The 24,579-nt window shown below is 48.2% G+C and overlaps 1 pseudogene; it reads right to left on the bottom strand.

The window, feature by feature from the left end:
• Nucleotides 1–10,172: 10,172 nt before the first annotated feature.
• On the bottom strand, nt 10,173–23,912 carry LOC128596527 (leukocyte immunoglobulin-like receptor subfamily A member 6; annotated as a pseudogene).
• Nucleotides 23,913–24,579: the final 667 nt, after the last annotated feature.

Raw genomic sequence — 24,579 nt, 5'->3', positions numbered from 1 at the left:
GTGCATCCGGCATTTTTTGCTGGGACAGTATTTGCCCCATCAATCTGAGCACCTGGGCAAAAGTAGGCAGCTTATCCCTGAGATAAAGGTTTTCAACACTATGACATCACCTCTCCACTAAAAAGCAATTATCATTTTGTCTGTAAGTACAGTGACAATGTTTGCTTGGGGATTTAAGATGATCTCTGAAAAACATTTGGGAAATATCCTGTCAAATAAGGTCCATTAGATCTGAAGTCTAAGAAGACAGAGAAGGAAGGTAAAAATAAGGGTGGCTGTGTCACTTTACAACCTTAAATTTAGGATCTGAAATCTTTGTTATGTTTCAATTCTGAGACCTTTGCACAAAAGGCAGACTGGAGGGGAAAAGAAAATAATCAAGTAGGAACAAACTGCCCTACTGTTAAAAATGAACTTGGAGGAAGTTAAGAAAGTTTTATTTACTGTTTCCATGGGTACACATTTAGTGACTATTACATGTCAAACCTGATTCTTCATTATGAAATTAATCAGAACATTAGACAGAAAGACTTTGAAAATAATCTGCCGGTGCTGAGTTGATATTACCATTGAGAAAGATGGACATTTAGACGATGAGTATTAGGATTTTAAAGAATTGACACTCACTCAGGATACAAAGTTACCTTTCCTATATGAAATGCTTCTGGCAAAAAGCTACCATCTATATTACTTACAGTGTCCAAAGGTAGAAGCAGCCGAAATGTCCTTCAACAGATGAACAATTAAAGAAAATGTGGTATATATAAAACATAAATGAAATATTACACAGCTATGTCCCAGGACAGAATGGGATGCTTCAGCTCCTCCCTCCTTCAGCTGAGGGAAAGTGCCTGACATGTCCAATGAGCTACAAGAGAGGGACACATTCCCTCCTGACGTCAGCCTGGGGCTTGGGGAGCTGCGAGGGAGGGTGGGCTGGACAGTCCTTGGGGGAGGAAGAGGGAGCTGTGCCCAAGTGTGCACTGCAGGGTGCGAGGTTGCCCTGAGACACACTGGGTTCCCAACTGCCAGAGAGGAGGATCCCATAGTGGGGAGGGGACCTGGCTCTTCTCTTTTCTGCATCCCCATCAGGGATGCGCTCATTCTGTGTGGACCAGCCATTACACACACACGGGCATGAACTTGCACTGTGTAAGCTTGTGTATCCAATGATGAAAGTGGCCTTGTCCCTAGAGACCCTCAGCTTGTATAGGAAGGAGACATCAGATATCAGCATGCAGAGACCTCAGATTCTAGGTGGTCACAGGGGTCCTTGTGGTGAGCCTGGAGCCTGGAGGAGCCTAGATGGAGAATTTTGGGGGGGGGAGGGGTTCTTGAAAAGAAATCCAAGACAGAGCTCCTGGTGGGGTAACCTTCTGCCTCACTTTCCCCAGCTGTCACTCCAAGGCCCCTCCCATTTTGATTGTGGTCACTCCAGACTGGCCTGGTTGTACTCCCAGGACATGCCTCCCAAATCCCCATTGATTTCTTTGGGTTGAACCAGGAAGTCTTGTGGGAGGCACTGACCTGTGCTGTTTCCATGACCCCAATACAGCTCTGCAGGAGGGTTCCCTGTGAGAGCTTGTGCCCCTCCCACATGTAGAGGCTGCTCCAGGCCTGGTCTGGGCCCCTGGGAGCTGGTGTCCTGGCATGGGCTGAGCACATTCTCTTTGTCCTCAGGGGCTCTGTCTCCCTTGAGCCTCCTGGGTCTCTGGGGTCTCCCAAGTGACCATCATCTGGGAGTGGGGAGGGGATTGAATCCCTCTACTCTCACCAAAGCCACTGAGGTAGAGAAGGGCAGTGAGGGTCAGGATCATGGTACCACCTCCCGGGGTCCCCAAAGATGCAGACAAATTATAAAGACAACAGAGCACAGAGGACAGATGGACACACGGGACGTTACAAGTCCCAGGCTCTGTGTCACAGGTCACATGGCTCCTTGTCCCGGGCCTCACAGGAAGGGAACAGCCTCTCCCTGGGGCCTTGAGCAGCTCTCCCTGAAGGATGGGGCCGAGGACACAGCAGGTTCTGGGGACCTTTCAGACCAGATTTGAGTCTCCCCTGACCAGCCTCCTCCACCTGAGGCTGAATCCATGTCTAGGGAGTGACTGTTGTCCCAGGAGGTGAGGCTGCAGGGGGGAGGAGAGGAGCCAGCCCAACTTCACTTGGCAGTTTGACTCTGCTTTTCACACAGTCTATGTGATAAGGGTCAAGGAACTCCCTTTCCTGAGCTTTTGTGAATGCAAAATTTCTTCCTCCTTTTTATCAGCCAGAAAGTTCAATGCACCGAGCGATTACCACATGGCAGAAATGACGAAAAATTATGAAACATCTTTGGATGATAGTCAATTTTTGTCAACTTGGCTAATTCACAGAGTGCCCAGACATTAGTCTGGTGTGTCTGTGGTGTGTTTCTGGATGGGATGTGAGTCAGTGGACAGAGGGAAGCAGACTGCCCTTGTTACAGCAGGTGGATTGATAGAGCTAAGGCGGAGGGAGACTGACTGAGCTTCATCTCATGAGCTCAGTCGGGACATTGTTCCTCTCTAGCCTTCAGCCTTGGATTCACATTGGAACTCACATCAGCAGCTCCTTGGTTTCCAGAAGGATTCTCAGCCTTCATAACCTTAGGAGTGATTTCTTATAAAATCTGTTTGTGTATGGGGATATGTGTGTGAGAGTATTTGCGTGTATGTATTCTTTTTATTTTTCTTTCTGAGATGGAGTCTCAATGTGCTGCCCAGGTTTGAATGCAGTGGCACAACCACAGGTTACTTCAGCCTCGAAGTGCTGGGCTCAAGCAATCCTCCTGCCTCAGCCTCCCAATCAGGGGCCCTACAGGTAGGTGCCACTATGCTTGGATATTTTTTTTTAACTTTTGTAGAGATGAGGGGTCGAGTCTATCTATGATGCCCATGCTGATTTCAAACTCCTGGCCTGAAGCAAAGCCCCTGTCCTCCCAAAATGCTGGGATTCCAGGCCTGTGTCGTAAGATCTCTTTCTCCAAAGAATCTAGACTAAGGAGATTGGTGAAGACTCTATCTCTCTCTTTTTTTTTTTTCTTTTTCTTTTTATTGAATCATAACTGTATACATTGATATGATCATGGGGCATCATACACTCGCTTCATAGACCATTTGACACATTTTTATCACAATTGGACTCATGGGGCGCAGACTAATGAAGGAAGTCATTGTAATTATTCTGATGATTAGTAACTTACCTAAAATGTCGCCTAATACCAGGTGAACACCAAGCATCCTGAATTCATCAGTGTGGGGACTTTCTAGAGAAGAGGGGACCGAGGCGTGTGTGCTAGGCACTATCAGAGTGAGGAGGGTGGGCGTTCCTGACCAGGACAGGTGTGGGCTGTTCCTAGAACTGAGAGTAATCCAGAGAGTGCAGCGACCCGGCATGGAGGGTGTGGAGTGCCCTGAAAGTATGCCTGGATGTTATCTTGAAAGCAATGGGTTAGTTCTAAGGAAACGGGTGTCTGAGCAGATCACACTGTTTTAAGACAACCTCCACCACGTAGGGATCGGATGGTAGAAGGACAGTAGTGATAATGAATAGTGATGAAACTCCCACAGTAATCTGACCGCTAAACAATGACCCCCAGGGCGTTCTAAGTGGTTTATGTGGATTTCTTGTGTAGTTATTGCAAAAGCCCTTTGTCATAAAGAAAAAAAGTGGACTAGAGAGTTAACGGTTGAGTGGGAGGAAGCAATTCAAGAGAAGATGTTTTTGCCTTATTATACTTTGGAGCTTGGAAAGGCCTTTTTATTTTATTTATTATTTTTTTAAGTTATGACCACATTTATTTTTATACGGTTATATATATATGCATACACAATTATTAATTTGTCAAGCATTCATTAACAAGTAATTCTTGAGCATATACTACATGCCCGTTTGCATTGGTTATTCTTTTTTTTTTTTTTTTTTTAATTTTTGGCCGGGGCTGGGTTTGAACCCACCACCTCTGGCATATGGGACCGGCGCCCTACCCCTTTGAGCCATAGACGCTGCCCTGCATTGGTTATTCTTCATTTGAATTCCACAACTCCTTCCGTCCATTCCTTCTCCACCCCTCTGTCCTGCAGAGAGCAGACACCCGTAGGCTGCATCACCATTTGCCTTTCTCTCTGGCTTTTATTTTTTTTATTTTTATTTTTTAAATTTATTTATTTTTATTGTTAAATCATAGCTGTGTACATTAGTGCAATCAAGGGGTACAATGTGCGGGTTTCATATACAATCTGAAATATTCTTATCAAACTGTTCAACGTAGCCTTCCTGGCATTTTCTTAGTTACTGTGGAAAGGCCTTTTTAAAGTTCAAATTCTCCCAGGGAACCATTAGAAGCAAAACCATGTTAATGAATAAATTGTGATGTGGGTGTGTGGGGAGGGGCTGGTGGTGACCTTTGATGAGTTTGCTTTGTGGGGAGGAGCTGGGTTTTCTAAGGCCAAACAGTTCAGCTTGGTTTCGGTCCTCAACAACATAAACATTTGGCAGAGATGCTCATGCCTTATTTGGAGGAAGATGGAGACCTGGGGAAGGATTTTGATCAAGAAAGAGTCAGTGGCAGGTTAACTGGGACCAGCATAAATAATGAGCTTGGATTAGGGACCAGGAGGGAGGCTTATGTGCTGGCACAGACAAGCCGTCTCAGGCTCCAGCTGATCGTGGATGGTGGAGGTGGACCAGGGGACCTGGGTGAGAAGGGCGCAGGGGCAGAGCTGTTTGCGTTTGTTCACGCGTGTGAAGACCAAGACAGTGAGGACTTGAGGCCTCTGCCCTCTCTGTGTTGGTTCACTGGAGGAGCCAATGGGGCCCTCACAGGACAGATAACCCCAGGAAGAGAAGGAGGCTGGGGACATGTTTGTAAGATGGTTAACGGACAGGCAGAGGAAGCGCAACCTCCCTTCTGGCCTGGGTGTGTGGTTTTATGTCTCCAGAACATTTCCTTGTTTCTATAAGTAGTGGCACCTTCTCTTTGTCTTCCACCAAATGTCTGAGTGAGTTCTGTTTCCAACGTGCTTTTGCCCACGAAGGAATATTTAAACCATGGAAACTAGCAAATGCCACAAATTAAATCATTTTAAAGAATCTCTGTTTTGGAATCAGCATATCACTGGGGTATCAAACACCACTGTGATGATTCTAAGTAATGGTAATTTGGGAGAGACCACTAATCCATACACAGCATCAAAGGGTGAAGGGCTTATAGGATGCAGTCAGGATGTCAGTGCATTCTTTTGGATTTATTGTTCTTGGTTGGAATCCGATCTCCTACCATTTATTTGGTTATTGAACCAGGGTTGGAACTTGGAACTGAAGAGATGGAGGCTCAAAGTATATCAGGAAATGGGGTGATCAGAAATAATGAAAACCATGCTGCGTGTCAGTGGACTAGAGCATGGAGGTGTGCAGAGGTGTGTCCTGGCAGACTTGTGGGGAATAATGTCACGTCTAGAGGTGAGAAAATAAGGGGATCCAGCCAAGGAAAATCAACACTGGTGGAAAGAAAAAGTGTCACAGTTTAATGGTCTTATTCCAGAATCCCACAGAGAGTGTTCCTCCTCTCAAATGTTGATTCTTTCTTCTCAGAAATGACCAGCAGTCAATCTAGATAGCATATGTCCCAGGCTTTCTACTAGAACCTCCCGGGATGCTCAGATTTGTTTCCAAGGCTCTCCCACTCTGGATGGTGCTTTGCTTTCTGTGGAGTCACCTCCTGGTGGCATTTGGGGGTCTTCTCTGGCCGTGCCACTCCTGAAACAGCAGAATCCCGAGGGCCACCAGGATCAAGCCAGTGATGCCCATGCAGATGAGATTCTCCATGGTGTGATCCTGGGGGTGTGGGGCGGGGGAGTGGGGACAAAAGATCAGAGGGCTCAGGGAAGATCAAAGCCACCAGAACCCTGGAATGTTCCCCTGGGACACCATCCCACCCTGGACAGGGCCTGACCCTCTGTGCCAAGCCCGTGATCAAGAGGATCTCCTCACTCACCAGTCTCAGAGGCTGTCTTGCTGTGTGAGAGGCTGGTGGTCTCAGCTGATCCCAACAACCCAAAAGCCTGGGTGCTTGTGAGGAAATTGAGGAGAGCAGGAGTTTTCCCCTAGTCTCACTTGCCATGATAGATCTTATATATCTTCTTTAATCTGCTCTCTGCAGAACTCCCTCTGGTTTCCTCATGGGATTTGTCAGCATTTTTCTTTTTTTTTTTTTTTTGTAGAGACAGAGTCTCACTTTATGGCCCTTGGTAGAGTGCCGTGGCCTCACACAGCTCACAGCAACCTCCAACTCCTGGGCTTAAGCGATTCTCTTGCCTCAGCCTCCCGAGTAGCTGGGACTACAGGCGCCCGCCACAACGCCCGGCTATTTTTTCGTTGCAGTTTGGCCAGGGCCGGGTTTGAACCTGCCACCCTCGGTATATGGGGCCGGCGCCTTACCGACAGAGCCACAGGCGCTGCCCTTGTCAGCATTTTTCTTTTCCGTGTATTCAGATCTTGTTTAGCTGAGCCTTAAGAGCTCTGGATTTAGTGAGAAACATGTTCTCCCGACTAGAAATAATTGAATCCTTATTTTCTGTCTTTTCAATCGGGGAAATGAAAACATGTTAGATAATTCCCTGGATGTGATAGTTCCTACTGTTTCAATAGCTGAGGACCCCAGATCTGTGGGTAACAGGTCAGGAGCACAAAGGAGCACAAAGGAGCACAAAGGAGTGAAAGTCTGGGGCTGCCTCCCCTTCTCCCCATTTCAGCCAGGCCAACCACTGTTTCATGATTTATTTGATGTCTTATTATCTAACTCTTCATATACTCAGCAACACCTGCATTAGGATGCACACACACACAAATACATCTCTTCTAAATGGTGGTGTTGCACTGATTTGTAAAAACAGTACTTCTGTGGGTTTTTTAAAAACATGCATCTTATCTTCTCCATTGCTGGTGGGAATGCAAACTAATATTTTCCTTTTGGAAAGAAGTTTGGCGAACACTCAGGGATCTAAAAATAGACCTGCCGTTGGATCCTGCAATTCCTTTACTAGGAGTATATCCAAAAGACCAAAAATCACTTTGCAAAAAAGATTATTCATTGCAGCTCAATTCGCAATAGCCAAATCATGGAAGAAGCCCAAGTGCCCATCAACCCATGAATGGATTAATAAATTGTGCTATATGTATACCATGGAATACTATGCAGCCTTAAAAAAGATGGAGTCTTTACCTCTTTTATGTTTACATGGAGGGACCTGGAACATATTTTCCTGAGTTAAGTATCTCAAGAATGGAGGAAAAAGTATCCAACGTACTCCGTACTTCTATGAAACCTACTTCTATTTTACTCACACTTTGTTATGAAAAATAGAACGCATCTAATGCTCCAGATATTAGTATTTGTATTGTTTGATATTTTGGCATAATTATAGTTTAATCCCCTTCTCAAAGCCAATAAATAAGAAAACACAGAATTTTGGAAATATATAAAAAAAAAAAAAAAAAAAAAAAAAAGAAAAATAGAACGCAACTATAGCCCAGGATGAAGGAGAGAAAAGGAGTTGGAAGGGAGGGAAGTGGGAGTGATAGGGGGAGGGTAAAAGGCGGGACCACACCTATGGAGCATACTGCAAGGGTACAAGTCAAATCTGTCAAGTGTAGAACATAAATGTCTTAACACAATAATCAAGTAAATGAGGCAAAAGCTATGTTGATTGGTTTGATGTAACCACGTCAGATTGCATATAAAAAAAATCAACACATTGTACCCCACATATGCATAAGTGTGTTCATGATCTATGTGAAAAAAAATACACATCTTAGTGGCAAGATCAGTAAGAAGCATCTAAAAACATACTATGTGGGAAATATTAAGCATATGGATGGACATTTGTAACCATAGATATATGTAGATAGATGAACATCCATTTAATTATATGTAATTATATAATCATAGATAAAAATCAGTGTGTATATAACTAAAGATAATTGCTTAATAGATGTACTGTCACTACATAGTCATTCATATTTGAAGCAAGAAAGTTTTGTATACATAACATGCTGGAAATAAAGACATCAAATTTGCATTTTCTTGTGGTTGATAGAAATTTCATCAGTAGTTCAGGTCATCTGAAAGGCAATTGTAAGAGAGAGAAATCACAGTAAGGTAATGCAAAATAAAATCAATATACCTAAAGCGATAGCTTTATTATGTATACCTAACTATTATTTAGAAAACCTAAAGGAATCAGAGCTTATTTAAAAATTGTTGAAGTAGTTGAACAATTCTTAACATTATCTATAAATGTACACAATTTTTATGAGGAAGGTTCAAAGACGGTGATTAGAAGCATGTGACACTGACCTCCTCCAGAAAGAAGTACCAAAATAGCAATTAGACAATCGTACGCTGGAGGGAACGCTGGGATTCAACAGGGAAGCGACAGGGAAGTTTTGAGGCACGGGAGAGGAAAATGAAGGTGCCACAATGGCCACCATCTGCTCAGAGCCAGGAGACACTTTCCAGTGCAGGGAAAAGGGAGGAGAGAAATCTCATCTGGTTCACGCTCCTACCACAGCCTCCTGCAATCCCAGTTCCAGGAGAGCCCCTCAGCCCTCTGGGCCTTGAGACTAGTGTAGGGAGCTGCCTGGACTCCTCAAGGCAGCCCCTGAGACCAGGAAGCTGCAGGACAGCACTATTTCTTTCTTTTTAATTGACTTTATTTTTTTTTATTTATTTTTTTTGTGGTTTTTGGCCGGGGCTGGGTTTGAACCCGGCACCTCCGGCATATGGGACCGGTGCTCTACTCCTTGAGCTACAGGCGCCGCCCTAATTGACTTTATTTTATTTATGTGTTTTTTTAAATTTCAGGTTAATGTATGGGTACAAATGATTAGGTTACATTGTTTTCATTTGTAAGGTAAAGTCCAAGTTGAGTGGAGCTCTTCACTCATGAATGAATTAGCAAACTATTGTATATGTAGACCATGGAATACTATTCAGCCATAAAGAAAGATGGACACTTTACATCTTCTACATTTATCTGGATGGATTTAGGGAACATTATTCTTCTTTTATTTTTTATTTTTTGTAGAGACAGAGTCTCACTTTATGGCCCTGGGTAGAGTGCCGTGGCCTCACACAGCTCACAGCAACCTCCAACTCCTGGGCTTAGGCGATTCCCTTGCCTCAGCCTCCCGAGTAGCTGGGACTACAGGGGCTCACCACAACGTCCGGCTATTTTTTGTTGCATTTTGGCTGGGGTCGGGTTTGAACCCACCACCCTCGGTATATGGGGCCCGCGCCCTGCCTACTGAGCCACAGGGACCGCCTGGGAGCATTCTTCTTAGTAAGGCATCACAAGAATAGAAAAGCAAGCATCCCACGTACTCAATTCTAGTATGAAGAAGCTAGTAGATGAGCTGCTACACCCCCATGAGAGAGAAACACAATTAAATTCAAGTAGCAGAGGAGGGGGTTTGGCAAGCTCTCACCTACTGAGTACAACACAGGTGTATAGGACAGCACTATTTTGAGAGCATAGAACCTTCTAGACTAACTTCTGCCCTGGGGCCCATTAGCTTCTGCATTTCTTTTCTTTTTTCTTTTTTTTATTAAATCATAGCTGTGTACATTGATATTAGCTTCTACATTAGCTTCTGCATTTCTGCATACCTGGAGCACCATGGACAACCTCCTATGTCCACACAGGGGGTCGCAGTGTGAGATACTGGGTGGACCCATTAGTGCAGACAGGTCTAAATACTCTGGGCCGCAGTGTATCCCACACCCTGGAGAATGAGTAGTTTAGTACACCCGGGCTTCCTCTCCCAGGAGGTCACAGCAGGAGCCAGACGTGGAGGGAGCTTCGCCCTCTGGGCCAAACCTCTCCCCTGCATACCTGAAGAAACTAAGGCCCAGCTGTGAAGAGCTTGTTCATATCCCTCTCCCCGGAGGAACCTGAATTTATCACACACTCAGCTCTGCCTTCCCTGGGTGCCCCACCTCCCAGCTCAGAGCCCCTCACTTGCCACTTCAGGGCCTGACCCTGTGAGGTGAGGGGTGATCCTCAGGCCTCCTTGGTAGGGACGGGGAGCTGAGGGGCTGAGGCTGTCTGCTCCTCAGCTCACTGCAGTGGGCCCTTCCCTTAGGCTGGACCTCACATCTCCCCTCCCTGGACTCCCACTCCTCGCCAGACAGCCTCAGCACTCCTAGAATCCTGGGGTTCCCCTCTGTATTTCTGACTGACTCCCAGGCCCCTGGACATAGCCCACCCTTGAGCTGTCAAGGGGAGGAAGATCTGGAGAGACTCAGAACTGCCCTGGGGGAAGCCTTGCTCCTTGGAGACAAGATACTGCAGTGACCTACCAGGTACTGATGTGGTCCCGTGGGTGGGGGGCTGGGGTGCATAGAGGGTCCTGTGATAAGGAAAAGAGGAGGGTGGGGGCGCTAGGATTTCCCCTGGAGTTCCCTTTTCCACCCAAACTTTCCTCCTACATCTGCTCTGTGACCTCTATAAGACTCCCCTATACCTGGCACCTTCTGGACCCCAGGTGATGGTGGAGGGAGTGGGCACCCCTTAGGCCTCTGCTGGCCTCCTCCCCTTTGAGGGAGAAACCCTCTGCTGACCTGCCCCAGATTCCCTCACCCTATCACAGCCCGCAGCTCTCCTGGAGCAGGGCCCTGAGCTGACCCTTTGAGCTACAGAGGGCAGGGTCAGGGTCCTCACCTGAGACCATGAACTCCAAGGGGGGTCATTGGACAGTGACAAAAGGTAGGGGGGGGGCTGCATGAGCCATAGCACCTGTAGGTTTCCCTGTGGGCTGAGGTCACAGGACTCATGGAGAAACTGGTCTGGTGCTGTCCAGCTATGTACTTTGATCCAAGACGCAGAGGAGGATTGGCTGTCCCCTCCTTGTCCAGAGGAAAAGTGTCCATCTTGACTGACACAGCAAGATCACATCCTCTCCTGAGGCCACCCTGCGGCCCGGCTGCACTGAGAGGGAGGGCCTGTCCAGTAGCTCTCCTAGAGAGAGGAAAGAGGGGTGGGAGCAGCCCCCACCTTGTTCTGAGCTGATGTCTTTTTGGGCCTCTCTCTGAGGACTCTCAGTGTCCCTCCCTGTCTCTGTGTCTTTGAATGTCCCCCTCCCCATCCACCCCTATGTCTCTGTCCCACTCAGTCCCTGAGGCCCCCATCCCTCCTCCAGTCCATTACTCCCTGGAGCCCCCTTGGCAGGGCCTGTGCAAAGTCTGGGTCCCCGACTGAATGCGCTGGGTTCTTCACCTGAGATCAGGATGTACAGGGGGTCACTGGGGGCTGACCACTGTGAGGAGTGGTTGTATTCACCGTAGTATCTGTACTGACCCCCGTGGGAGCCATTCACAGGACCCAGGGGGAAGTCGGCCTGAGAGAGCCCAGCCTGGGGCTGCCAGCCAGGGCTCTGGGTGAAGACATATCCCCCATCCTGGAACAGTGTGAATCTGTCATAGCCGACATCAGAGTGACACTGGAGGGTCAGGCTCTGTCCAGGGGCCAGGATAGGGCCCTGCAGGGTGAGGAGGGAGGGCTTCCTAGACACACCTGAGCGGAAGGACAGGCTGTGAGCTGCAAGGGCTGGTTCCTGCCAACTCCTCAGGGTACTGTCCTGGCCCTGCAGGTCTCACTGTCTCTCATTCTTGGGGTCTCTGGGCCCAGGAACTCTTTTTTTCACACCTGGGGCTGTTGGGAGACATTTCAGACACCTGAGTCCCCTGCCACGTGGCCGCTGCTATCTTCCTAGTCTGTCCTTATCTGACTGATGTTCAAGAGGTGACAGCAACAGCCTTCCTGATTCCCTTTCTCAGGTGAATGTGACTGAGCATCCGTCCTCCCTCTCAGAGACTCCCGTGGGGTCCCCTTTGTTCCTCAGCCCATCCCTCATCACTTGCACTGGGTCCCTACTATGGCCAGCCAGCTATCAACAAAACTCCCGACAACTTGTGTGCTGTCCCTAAATGTGTGAGAGAAGGCTGTGGCTTTCTCACCTGACACCAGGAGCTCCACAGGGTCACTGCCACCCACCTACACCTGGGAGACATTCCTTTGACAGCCATAGCATCTGAACCTCAATCTGTGGCTGGGGGTCACGGGGCCCACAGGGAACAGGGCCTGGAAGTGCCCATAGGAGGTTTGCTGTGAGTCCAGTGTCCAGAAGAGCTTTTGATCTCCTTCCTTAATCAAAATGAACTTGTCAGATTTTCTCTGTGAGCCACACTGGAGGGTCACATTCCCCCCTGAGGTCACCACAGGGCTTGGCACGGCTGAGAGGGTGGGTTTAACATAGACTCCTAGGAGAGAAGGAGGTAGCCGTGTTAAATGGGGCTCACACCTCCCACATCACCCCAAGGCTGGGATGTGAGAGGAAGACACTCCTGAGAGCAGACCCCCTTTCTGAGGGCAGAGCCTTGGACTGGGACCCCCAAGGGTCCTCTCACCTCTCAAAATGAGCACTAGAGGGTCACTGCGGTCTGACCAGCTGGTCAGGCTATAATAGTAACAGCGATATCGCCCTGCATGTTGCACTGTCATGAATTGGATGTTGAACTTGGTCTTGTTCCCAGGCTCCAGTAGTTTCTATTTGGCCCAGGGTGCCGAGGTTCCCTCTCTATCTAGTCGATGCTCCTGGGCATCCAGGGTTCCCTGACACCATGTGGTCACAGAGCTACCCCAATCGATCACAGAGTGGGTAGCCCTTTGTTGGCTCATCCCAGAGGGTGGGTTTTGAGAGGGTCCCTGAAAGGAAATCAGAGGCTGGTCCCAAGACATCCCAACCCTCAGATACCAGCTCCTAGCTGGGAACTTCCAGATGTCCCTCTCAATCAGCCCAGGGCTGCTGTTCCCCATCCCCTGCAGCCCAGGGGTGTCCCTTTGTCCCCAGTGAGGAGCAGGGACCTTGTACAGCTGGGGACAGACTCACCCGCCTGCATGCAAGTCCTGGGGCCCAGACTCAGCCCTGGAAGAGAGCTCCCTGTGAGAGATATGTCCCCTCCTCCCTGGGAGCCTCCTAAGCCGCTGAGCCTGGCTGTGAGGTGGGTCCCACCCAGGGAGGGTCCCTGCCACACCAGGGTCCTCCCTGTCCTTCCTCACATCTCACCAAGGCAGAGCAGGGCTGTGAGGGTGGGTGTCATGGTGTCTCCTCCCAGTGGCCATGGCTGGGCAGATGGAGGGCACCACGGTGCTCTCAGGACAGAAACACAGAGTCTGGTCACTGGGAGGCTGGGTTTTTTACGTCATGGGGTTGTCCCATCAGCTGCACCACAGGAAAAGGAACTGACCCCCCCTCCCCAGAAGAGTGGTTCTCATTTCCCCAGGGGTTTGCTTAGGGTGAGCACCAGGATCTCTGCTGACCATTCAGGTGGATGTGGGCTTTCCCTGACCCTCAGCTACTACCTGTCTCATCTGTCTTCATCTCAGTGAGGGCCAGGACCCAGCAGCAAATGAACCTGGTGCCTCCTGTGTCAGCCTCTCCCAGGTGAGGGTGAGGAGTGCCTCTCCTCCCTCAGAGTCTCAATGGGGCCCTCTCCTCCTTCAGCCTATCCTTCAGCTCAGCAGGATGGGGTCCTCACCAAGGCCAGTCATCCCACTGGTCCTGGAGATGCTTCAGGGAAGGGGCAGGTCTGTGCCCTTGGCAGACTCAGACTAGCAGAGACCAGGAACATGTTATCATCCACTGCCTGTGTGATCCAGGCAATGAGTTCCCTGAGCCTCAGTTTCCTTGTTTGGAGCTTGCTACCAGGAGCCCCTCTCTTCACAGCAGATGAGGGGACAGGGGTGCCAGGAGGTGGGAGGGGCTCGATCCTGGGCAGTTTTCAGACCAGGTTAAGTCCTGTGGGGTTTTGAAGGTTCTCCAAGTGGAGAAGGATCCGCATCAGAAAACAGAGGCCAAAGCTGAGTGGCCACAGGTACCTGGGACAAAGGAGGGGTCATTAGGGTGTAGGGTCCCACTGGTGTGTGGAAGCAGTGACAGAAATCCCAGGGTCTGCACAGATGGGGTAGGGTCAGGACTCCAGATGTAGGTGGGAGGCTGTTTCATCCAGGTACACCTGAGGCTGGAGCGGACCCAAAGGATGCAGGTCTTGAAGTGGCCTCAGGCTGAGTAAAGCCAAACTCTTCCTTGTGGCCAAAAAAAGTCCTTGCTTTTGATGGCAATATGTTTCCAGGATACCAGGTATTAATGTGGTCTTTTTAGGAGATGGAGAGCACAGCCAGCAACCTCTATGGTCATTACTCCTAACTTAGTTGCCTTCAATGATTGTCTGATTGTTTCCTCAACATTCAGACCCTGGGGGTCTGAGGATGCTAAACCTCACAAGAATTCTTAAGGGACAGGTCTCACAGTGCTCCATGACTCCAGTTCCTGCAGGGGGCCAGGGTTCCCCCTGGGAGAAAAAGTGGAGTTCTAATCCTGGCAGGTGGAATTAAGATGGCTGTGCTTTAGGCCCCTGTGAAGACCTTCCCATGACCTTCCCACAATGGCTTCCAAGATCTTCTCAGTATGTCTGTCTCACTAGCTACCCAACCCATGGCAAATCCACTCCAACTGGCATTCAAATCTAGTGGGCTGTATACTGTTTAAGTTTGCCCACTCTTCCAAGCCTTCCATTTAATGTGAAGCTTCCCCCAACAACTGAAAACTCTCTTCCTCCCCTCCTGGACCTCTGTGTGGGGCCAACTGATCCCAGACAATCTGAAACACTTGCATAATTTGTCATATTTCCACTACTCTGGATGGTACGCTATATCCAGCTCACCACCTCCTCACTGTGCTCCCTGAGATATGACTCTAGGTAAGGTCCCTGTGCAAGGTATGGCTGAGTTCTCTCTTTTTCCCCAGTCATTCTAGGAGAGCCTGACTGAATAATCCTGGTCCACTATCTTGCTCCACCCTCATGCTTCTTTTTTTAATGTTCGGTTTAGACCCTAGGAGGAAAAAAAGAATTGTAGGTACATATACTATTTTTTATATGTCAAATATTCTACTTCTCCAAAAGTATGGCTCTCTGCTAAAAAAGAAGGTTCACTCACCAAATGTCATTTCTTGTTGGAGCATTTGTGGCCACAGTCACAGTCTGAACACCTATGCAGAAGGAGACATCTTATGCCTCAGATAGTTTTGGGACACCATGTGGTCATCCCCACACTGAGAAGTAATTATCATTTCATTTGTAAGTGCAGTGACAATGTCTGCACTGGGATTTGAGATGATCTCAGAAGAACACTTGTGAACAGTTGAAAGTACTGACAGCCATTAGTAGCTATTTTGTGCTCAATTGAAAGAATAAAGAGATAAAGAAAAAGGGGGGAAAGAGAGACCGAGGGAGAAAGCGAGGACAGGAAGGAGGAGGGTAGAGAGAGAGAGAGAAAGAGAGAGAAACAAGCCAGAAAAACATATCTGATACATATGGAGAAAACCAGGTGGAAATGACGTGTGTTAAACAAGGGAGCTGAGGTCCAAGAAATGAGACAAGGAAGTTGAGAAACATGCTGCTTGTGTTGCTTGCCAACCTTAAGGTTTTGCCTCCTAAATATTATAGTTTTGAAATTCTGAGAGCTTTGAACAAAAGGCAGCTGTGAATGGAGAAGTATGAAGTAGAAATCAATTGGGACACTTTTAGATATGAACTTGGAGGAGGTGGAGAATATTTCACTTACAGTTTCCAGGGGCATAGGTTAAGTGTCTGTGGTGCATCCCATATGATTCTTGGTATATGTGAGATGTGGCGTAGAAAAAGAGAGGAAGACTTCCATAGAACCTGCTTGAACCGAGTAGTATTACAGTCAACATAGATGAACACTGCATGACAACAGAATATAAAGACAGTAGACCCTGCATAGTTGACCACCTCCCTACATTGACACCTCCATAATTTGACCTAATTTTCATAGATTGAATGTATACTCCGTGTACATATCAGTACAGCAGGCCTAGTTCCTTATGGTGACCACCTGCATATATTGACCAGTTTGTTACAGTCCCTTGAGTGGTCAGTATACAGAAGTCTTACTCTATATATTATAAGATGTTAAATGCATTGTGAGACAAAAAGGCCTGAGATTTCTCCTGGGCAAACAGAAATTCATTCAGCAGCTGGCCTTTGAATTGGCTTTCCAGCTGGTCCTTGAGTCTTAGGCTACCAGCTTGTCCCACAGATTTCAGGTCACCAGGCCCTCCAATCATATGAACTGACTCCCATCTAGATAAATAAATAGATGCACATATACACACATGTCCTGTTACTTCTGTGTCTCAGGATGACACATACAAATTCTGATCTTGGTCCTAGGGACAATTCTGGTGAAACAAAATCTTAAGGATGAATTTGGTGAATTGGTTTTGGAGTTGCTATAATTAGCTCTCTAATTTGATTAGATATAAAGACACCAGGGACTCTATTTCTGGTCATCCATAGAACAGTGATAGTCCCTGGCATGATATGGCAATAGGAATATACAAATTACAATTGGGGCAGGTGTGGTGGCTCACATCTGTAATCCCAGCACACTGGGAGAACAAGGCAGATGGATCACTTGAGTTCAATAGTTCAAGACCACCCTGAGCAAGTGCAAGACTCTGTCTGTCTCTATTAAAAAATAGAAAACTAGCCAGGCTTTCTGGTGGATACCTGCAGTCCCAGCTTCTTGGGATGCTGAGGCAGGAGGATTGATTGAGCCCAAGAATTTGAAGTTGCTATGAGCTATGACTCCATGGCACTCTATGCAGGGTGACAGAGTGAGATTCTGTCTCACAAACAAACAAACAAACATCCCCCAAATATCATGATTAGAAACTTCCAAACATGGGTGAGACTCAACCATCTGGGAGACCATATTTTTAACACTGTTCAAAATTTCTGTCATACCATTGAGTATAATGATCTTGGCTGCTTTGCCACTGGACACAGTAGGGTAAACAAAAAGAATGAGCTCAGTGATTTTAATTCTCAGTTGAAGCACCCCTTGAGTGACCTGATGGCTACATGTGCCTTGATTGATACTCTCATCATCGATAGCCACTGGGCCCAGATTGCTGAAAATCAAACCCAGAATCTCATCCTTGTAAGAGCTGAATTACAATGTAAATTGAATTCCAGTCTCATGGAATATCTGCTCTTCAAAAGAGACCACTGATTGGGAAGATGTAGGATGTAAAATTTGGCATCAGGAGGTGTGGAAGACCCTGATGATGCTTGGCACAGAGTCCCCAAATATTACCCTTCTTTGTCTGTAGACACAGCCTCTTGGCCCCCATTTGAGCATATTAATATTGCATTGTCTGAGGAAATGTTACTGGCCTCCCCTGATGCATTTGCCAGGCAAGACAAAGCTGATTCTTCTCAGGACTCATTTCTAATCTCCCTCTTTGCTTGTAAACCTGTATGAGATTCAAGTCCCCATAAGGTCTTAAGGTGAGACACAAAGGGTAACGTATGAGGACAAGTGCTATGCTCTAAAGTAACTGCTTAATTTTCTATGTTATCCACTGAGAAATCTTAGGATCATGTGTGAGAATAAATATTACTGATGGCAGTTAATGGTGGAAGGAACACAAATTTAAATCAGGCTAAATGTATTGATACGGGACCACTAAGCAGAAACTCTGCACTGAATGTTGCATCTCTGTAAGTAGAAATGGTTCTGCAGTATGTCGGAGAAAGATGGAGAAAAAATTGAGCCCCTGCAAATAAAATGAAAAAGCCAGAGCTGCCTTGGTTTACCATAGAGGAAAAGAGTTATAGACTTGGGGAGATTGTAATGTTATAGAAGATTTATTGACTAAGACCTACTCAGCCACACCAGAAGACCCTTTTACCTTTTAATAATATTGTGAGAATAAATTCATGAAGGAGCCCAGGCATTCCTGAGAGCTCTGAGTTTGCTCTTCCCTGACAGTCAGAACCTACAGTGGAAACTGCAGAAACTCAACTGGGAAACCTGAAGGCCATGGAGCTAATTCAACCCCAGAGTATCAGAGTCAAGTGCAGAACTCAACCACCAAAGGTATGGTGGCTGTGGATGCTGTGATGGACAGGAGGGTCAAGGCAGCCTGACTCTTGCAGACCTATGGTGTTGCCTAGTTGGTTGTGGTGTTCCATGAAGTGAAACACATAGATAGGAAATGCACCACATTCTCACTGATCTGTATAAGCAGAAAATTTCTATAAAAGGTGATGAAAGGTCTATCCTGAATTATAAAAACAGAAAACCACAGTCCCTCAAACAATTCCAAGACTTGAGCCAGTTTATGGACTCAGAACCACTTGTGTGAAAGGGAAGGCCAGGTCCCTTTGAGGGAGTGTAGGTGGCTCCTGTACACTGCCAAGAATTCACCCTGTTGATTTTTTTAAGTCTTCCCCAAATGACCTCTGACATTTTACTAGGGCAGCTGTGCATTTGGGGAATGGAAATTATGAGTCATATTGAGTACTGTTGGACACTGATTCTGAATGGATGCTAATTCCAGGAGAATCATCATTGTGACCTCCAGTCACACATGGAGGTCAGGTTATTAGTGGAATTTTAGCTTTAGTCTGTCTCCTTGTAGAGTCAGAAGATTCCCAAACTGATTTTGCACCTATATCCCTGGTTCTAAATGTGTCTTTGGAATTGACCTAACACCTATCAGAATCCACCCGCGTGTCTCTGACCTGTGGTTTGAGGGCTACTCTGGGGGTTTTCCTGTGATCAGCTGAGAGAGGAAGAGAAGGCTAGAGGCTGATTATTGGGCAGTTCTCCGTGATGTGCAGGCACTACCCAAAGTGAATGGCTGAGGCATGGAGGCCCCTTTCTGGGATATCTCTGAAGGACAGTGATGTTGTGAAATCCTACCAGTGGGAAGAACTTTGATCAATGCACCCGATTGCTCATTTTGCTTGGCTGGAAAAATGACCTGGAGTCTCCCAAGAGACCATCACCTTGCAGTTGAGAGGGGACTGCATCCCTCCTCTGTCCCCAGAGCTCACAAGGGCAGGGAAGGGCAGTGAGGTCATGGTGCTGCCTCCAAAATTGCAAGAGAAAAAATGTATATTGTTTTAAGTCACCTAGTTTGTGATCTTTGCGACCACAGTCATAGGAAATGAACTCAGATTCTGGCAGTGAGGGCAGGATGCTAGTGTCAGAAATACAGTCTGTGAAGGTATATCAGCAAATCTAGAAATGTGCAATTATAGAGGCTGGAAGTATTTTGAGGCACATAAATTTACATAGCCCAAATTGCCTTAAAGAGACCATTAAGGCAAATATGGTCATTAAGGGTGAATCATTGGAGAGAAAAAGACGTTTTTTAACTATAGGAAGGTTGATCCAAATAGCATCTTCGCACTGGACCTCAGGGCTGGCATGATCCGTTTCTTTCTCTGGGATGCCATGCCATTTTATGGCTTCATTTGTCTCCCCCACCCATCTTCCCTTCTCTCACTCCCTGCTCTCTTCTCTCTCCTCATGTCTCCACCCACTCTCTTTCCTTTCTCTAACATAAAATGAATGTATACTTTTATATTCTAAAAAAATAAGGAATAGTGTCTTTTCTTTAAAGATGACAAAACCAAGTCTTACTGAGACTGGGTTTTCTTCAAGGTCAAGCACCCAGGAATTTTCCATCTGGAAATGAAATCAGGACAAACCTGAAACCCACATGAGCACCACCCGCACCTAGCTGCCTTTATATGATTTTTTTCCTCAGTGCCATACAAGAATAGAAACTCTACTGAGAAGCCTGAAGGGTTTGGGACTAATTCAATCTCAGAGTGTGGGAGAACTCAACGACCAAAGTTATGGTGGCCATGGATGCTGTGATGGACAGGAGGGTCAAAGCAGCCCTCAGCATGGCCTGATTCATGCAGACCATTGAGTGTTGTTAAATCTAGACCCAACCTCTGTGTGACCCTGAGTCCCCTGCTTGATGGGGTTGAGTCCCCCTCTGAAGTAGTGCCCACGTCTATATAGTGTCCTCCTTTACAATTCAGTTTCTTTGAATGTGGTAGGCTCAGAAACTCATGTGGCTATTTGAAATATTTAGTTGCATGTCCTGTGCTGTGGCCCATCTTCTCACCTTGGATGTGGCTCTATCTCTGACTGAACAAATGTTAAAATGATCAGGCCGGTGGAGGTCACATCATGAGGAGAGCACAGTGCCCACCCCACACTGTTCCCTATAACAGATCAAGAGACACTTTGCTTGCCCTTCAGTGCCTCGTGTAGCCTGTGGCTCTCAGCACCATGTTTCAATCCCAGATCCCTAAACTGACAACAAAGAAAGATAGATAATAAAGGAGAAAAGTGATCACATTAATGTACACAGCTATGATTTAATATAAAAAAAAATAAAGGAGAGGGTGGCGCCTGTGGCTCAAGGAGTAGGGCACCGGTCCCATATGCCGGAGGTGGCAAGTTCAAACGCAGCCCCAGCCAAAAACCACAAAAAAAAAAGGAGAAAAGAGCCATTCTATAGTTAAAATGGCTCTTATCATAAAGAAAAGAAAAGAGCAGAAGCCGGCAGGGAAGCACTGATTGGTGGGAATGTGCCTGAGGACAGTCACTGTGGACGACAGGACTGACATTGTTCAAAATAGCAAACATAGAACTGCCTTGTGATCCACAGCCACAGAGCTGAGTGCACGTCCAAAAGAAAGGACATTCCTGCGCTGAGGGTAGACGTGGCCCTTCCCATGACTGTAACATCTTCCACAACAGCCAAAGTACACAGATTCAACATAAGGGACATGAATGGCTGAGAGGATAAGAATGTCGTATACACACACGGAGTAGTAGTTCAAACTCAGAAAGCACATCCACTTATTTTCATCACTGTGGACAGAACTTTCATGAAATAAGCCTGCACAGAGAAGCACACACTGCACGTTCTCAGTCCTGCAGTGAGGTAAAAAAGCGGATTTCTTGGAGGTGAAGAGTAGAATAACAGTAATCAGTGTGATGGTATCAAGTGGGGACATCTCCAGAGAAACCGCAGAGAACATCTGATAAAGGGTGAGGAGCTTGTAGGGTCCACACGAGGTGTCAGGGCATCATTTTTGATTTACACATTTTCCTGGTTGGAAATTGATCTCCCATTTTTATGTAGTTATTAAAGTTTAGAACTCTGAACTGAAGTGATGGAGGCTGATGAAATGCATCAGGGAGTGTGGCAGTCACAAATAAAGAAAATTGTGTGACATGACAGTGGACCAGAGTGAGCAGGTGTGGAGACGTTGGACCCAGGTGCCACGTGGGACACAGCTTCATGGGAAAAGAAGATCTGGCAAGGGAAGTCAACACTGGTGCAGAGGAAAAGTATCTGAGTTTAATGTCCTATTCACACACACTCAATACAGCGTCCCTGTGCTCAAACATTGATCCCTCCCTCTGGAAATGACCAGGACACTGTCCAGATAGCACGTGCCCTAGATTTTCTTCTAGAACCTCCTGGGAGCATCAGAGTCACTTCCAGGGCTCTCCCACTCTGGATGGTGCATTGCTCTCTCCAGAGTTACTTCCTTGTGGCATCTTGGGTCTTCTCTGGCTGTGCCACTCCTGAAACAGCAGAATCCCGAGGGCCACCAGGATCAAGCCAGCTATGCCCAGGCGGATGAGATTCTCCACGGCGTGATCCTGTGGGTGTGGGGCTGGGGATTATGGACAAGAGGTCAGATATCTCAGAGCAGACCAAAGTCATCTGGGTCCCTGGATGTTCCCCCAGGACACCATCCTGCCCTGGTTAGGGCCTGACCCTCTGTGCCCAGCCCATGATTGAGAGCGTCTCCTCACTCACAAGTCTTGGCATCTGAATTGTTCCGTGAGAAGCTGGTGGTGTCCTGAGAATCAAAACAGAGGGGAGAGGAAGGGGATGAAGAGCCCCAAGCCCAACCTCACCCCGGACTCTGTATTCTGTGTCCCTTCACGTCTCATGATGGGACGTTTATCAAGTTTCTCATTAAACCCACTCTCTGCTATAGCAGGTCCCTCTGGTCTCTCAGTGAGGTATTTCAGCCTCCCTGTGTTCTTTGAATTCAAACTGTGTTTCTGATCAACCTTAGAGTTTTACTGGATGCTAAGAGCTCAGGATCAGCAAGGAAAATGGCCCCAGCACAGAAATGACTGAGCCCCTGTGTGCTCTCTGTTCTGACTGGGACACCGACCACATCAGCTAATTCCCCAGAAACGTGCATTTCCACTTCTCAGTAGCGGAGGACCCAGGTTCCATGGATGAGGGGTTGGTCTCGGGGGCTCCCGAATGCCAGGGGCACAAAGGGTGAAAGCCTGGGGCGGCCTCCCCTTCTCTCCACCAGGCCAGGTCACCTGGGCTCACCTCGTCCCTTTAATCTTTTGTTAAAATTCTTCATATAGTTTGGAACAGTGGCCATCACCCCTGGGGCTCCCCCAATAGGGCCTGTGCAGGGGAGTCTGACTGAACCTGCTGGGATCAGGATGTCCAGGGGGTCACTGGGGCCCGATCGCTCTGAGGAGTGGCTGTGTCCACTGCAGCATTTGTACTGACCCCTGTGGAGCCCCTCACAGGGCCCAGGGGGAAGTTGGCTTGAGGGAGTCCAGCCTGGGGCTGCTAGGCTGGGCGAGGCCAGATCTCCCACCCTGGGACAGAACAAATCTGTGGTAGCAGACATCAGAGTGACAGTGGAGGGTCAGGATCTGTCCAGGGGCCAGGACAGGGCCCTGTGCAGTAGGGAGGGAGGGCTTCCTAGACACACCTGGAGGGGGGGCTCCCTCACCTGAGATGAGGAGCTCCACAGGGTCACTGGAGATGGACCACACCTGAGGAGTGCTCCTGTGATAGCCATAGCACCTGAACATCCATGTGTGGCCGGGGGTCATGGGGCCCACAGAGAACAGGGCCTGCGACCCATAGGAGCATTGCTGTGAGTCTTGAGTCCAAGAGAGATCCCGTTCTCCTTCATCAATGAGAATAAACCTGCTGAATCCCAGCTGTGAGCCACACTGGAGGGTCACATTTCCTCCTGAGGCCACCACGGGGCTAGGCAGGGCTGAGAGGGTGGGTTTGCTGTAGGCTCCTAGAGAAGCAGGCAGCTGTGTTAAAGGGGGCTCATACCTCCCACATCAGCCCAGGGCTGGGCTGTGAGAGGGAGACACCCCTGCAAGCAGAACCCCTTTCTGAGGGCAGAGCCTGGGCCTGAGATCCCTGAGTGTCCTCTCACCTGTCACCACCAGCCCCAAGGCATCACTGTGGTCTGACAATCCAGCAGGGCTGTGATAGCGACAGTGATATCACCCTGCATGGGGCTCTGTCATGGATGGGATGTTGAACTTGGCCTTGTTTCCAGGCTCCAGTGGGCTCTGTATGCCCCAGGGCCATGATCTTCCCTCTTTATCCAGTCTGTATGTCTGGGCATCTGGTGTCCCCTGACACCAGATGATCACAGGGATCCCCTGGGTTATCACAGAGTCTGGCTCAGCCCAGAGTGTAGGTTTGGGGAGGGTTCCTGGAAGGAAATCAGAGGCTGGGTCCCAAGACATCTCCCCCATAGATCCCAGCTCTCAGCCTGGGACCCTCCAGATGTTCCCTTCAGTCAGCTCAGAGCTGCTGTTCCCCGTCTACTCAGAGGTATCTCCTTGTCCCTAGTGAGGAGCAGAGACCTGGGACAGCTGGGAACCAACTCACCTGCCTGCACATGGGTCCTAGGGCACAGACTCACCCCTAGAAGAGAGTTTCCTGTGTCATATTTGTATCCTGAAGGCTGAGCACACCCCCTTTTCCCCATGAGCCTCCTGAGCCCCTGGGATCCCAGGATAGAGCAGGGTCAGGCCTTGGTCTGGGTCCCTCCCATACCAGGTGTCCCCTGTCTCTCTTCACATCTCACCAAGGCAGAGCAGGGCCATGAGGGTGGGGGTCATGGCGTCTCTTCCTATTGGCCCCAGCTGTGCAGATGGAGGAGACCATGGTGCCCTCAGGACAGACACACAGGGTGTGGTCACTCAGAGGCTGAGGCCTTCCCCACAGGGGATTATCACATCAGCCGACCCACAGGAAGTCGAACTTCCTTCTCCAGGAGCTGGTTCTGATTTTCTCAGGGTGGGGGGTGGGGCGAGCACCAGGCTTTTTCTGCAGACACTTCATATAGGAGCGGGGTCTCCCTGACCTCCAGCCACAATCTGCCTCATCTGTCCTCATCTCACTTCGGGTAAGAATGAAGTAGCAAATGGACCTGGAGCTTCCTGTGGTGGCCCCTCCCAGCAGCCCTCCCCTGAGAAGGCCACACCCCTCAGATCTCCCTCCTTCAGTTCATCCTTCATCACAGCATGGTGGGATCCTCACCATGGCCAGTCATGCCACCTGCCCCGGAGATGCTTTGTGCTCTCGGCTGACTCAGACCAGCAGAGACCTCAGATATGTGAACTGCCATATGGCCAGGAGCACAAAGGGGACACGCAGGACATATGAACCTGGCCCTGTTTGTGGGATTCCTCTGCTAAACTGTTCCCTTCATAGATTTCCCTTTTCCTTTAGAAGCAACATCCATCGTCATCTCCCTGGACAAAAACCTCTGAGCCATTCTTGCCT

This window comes from Nycticebus coucang, chromosome 10, assembly GCF_027406575.1.
Source record: "Nycticebus coucang isolate mNycCou1 chromosome 10, mNycCou1.pri, whole genome shotgun sequence".
Lineage (NCBI taxonomy): Eukaryota > Metazoa > Chordata > Mammalia > Primates > Lorisidae > Nycticebus > Nycticebus coucang.
Note: the sequence above shows the minus strand (reverse complement) of the source record. Positions and strands in the feature narration are given on the sequence as shown.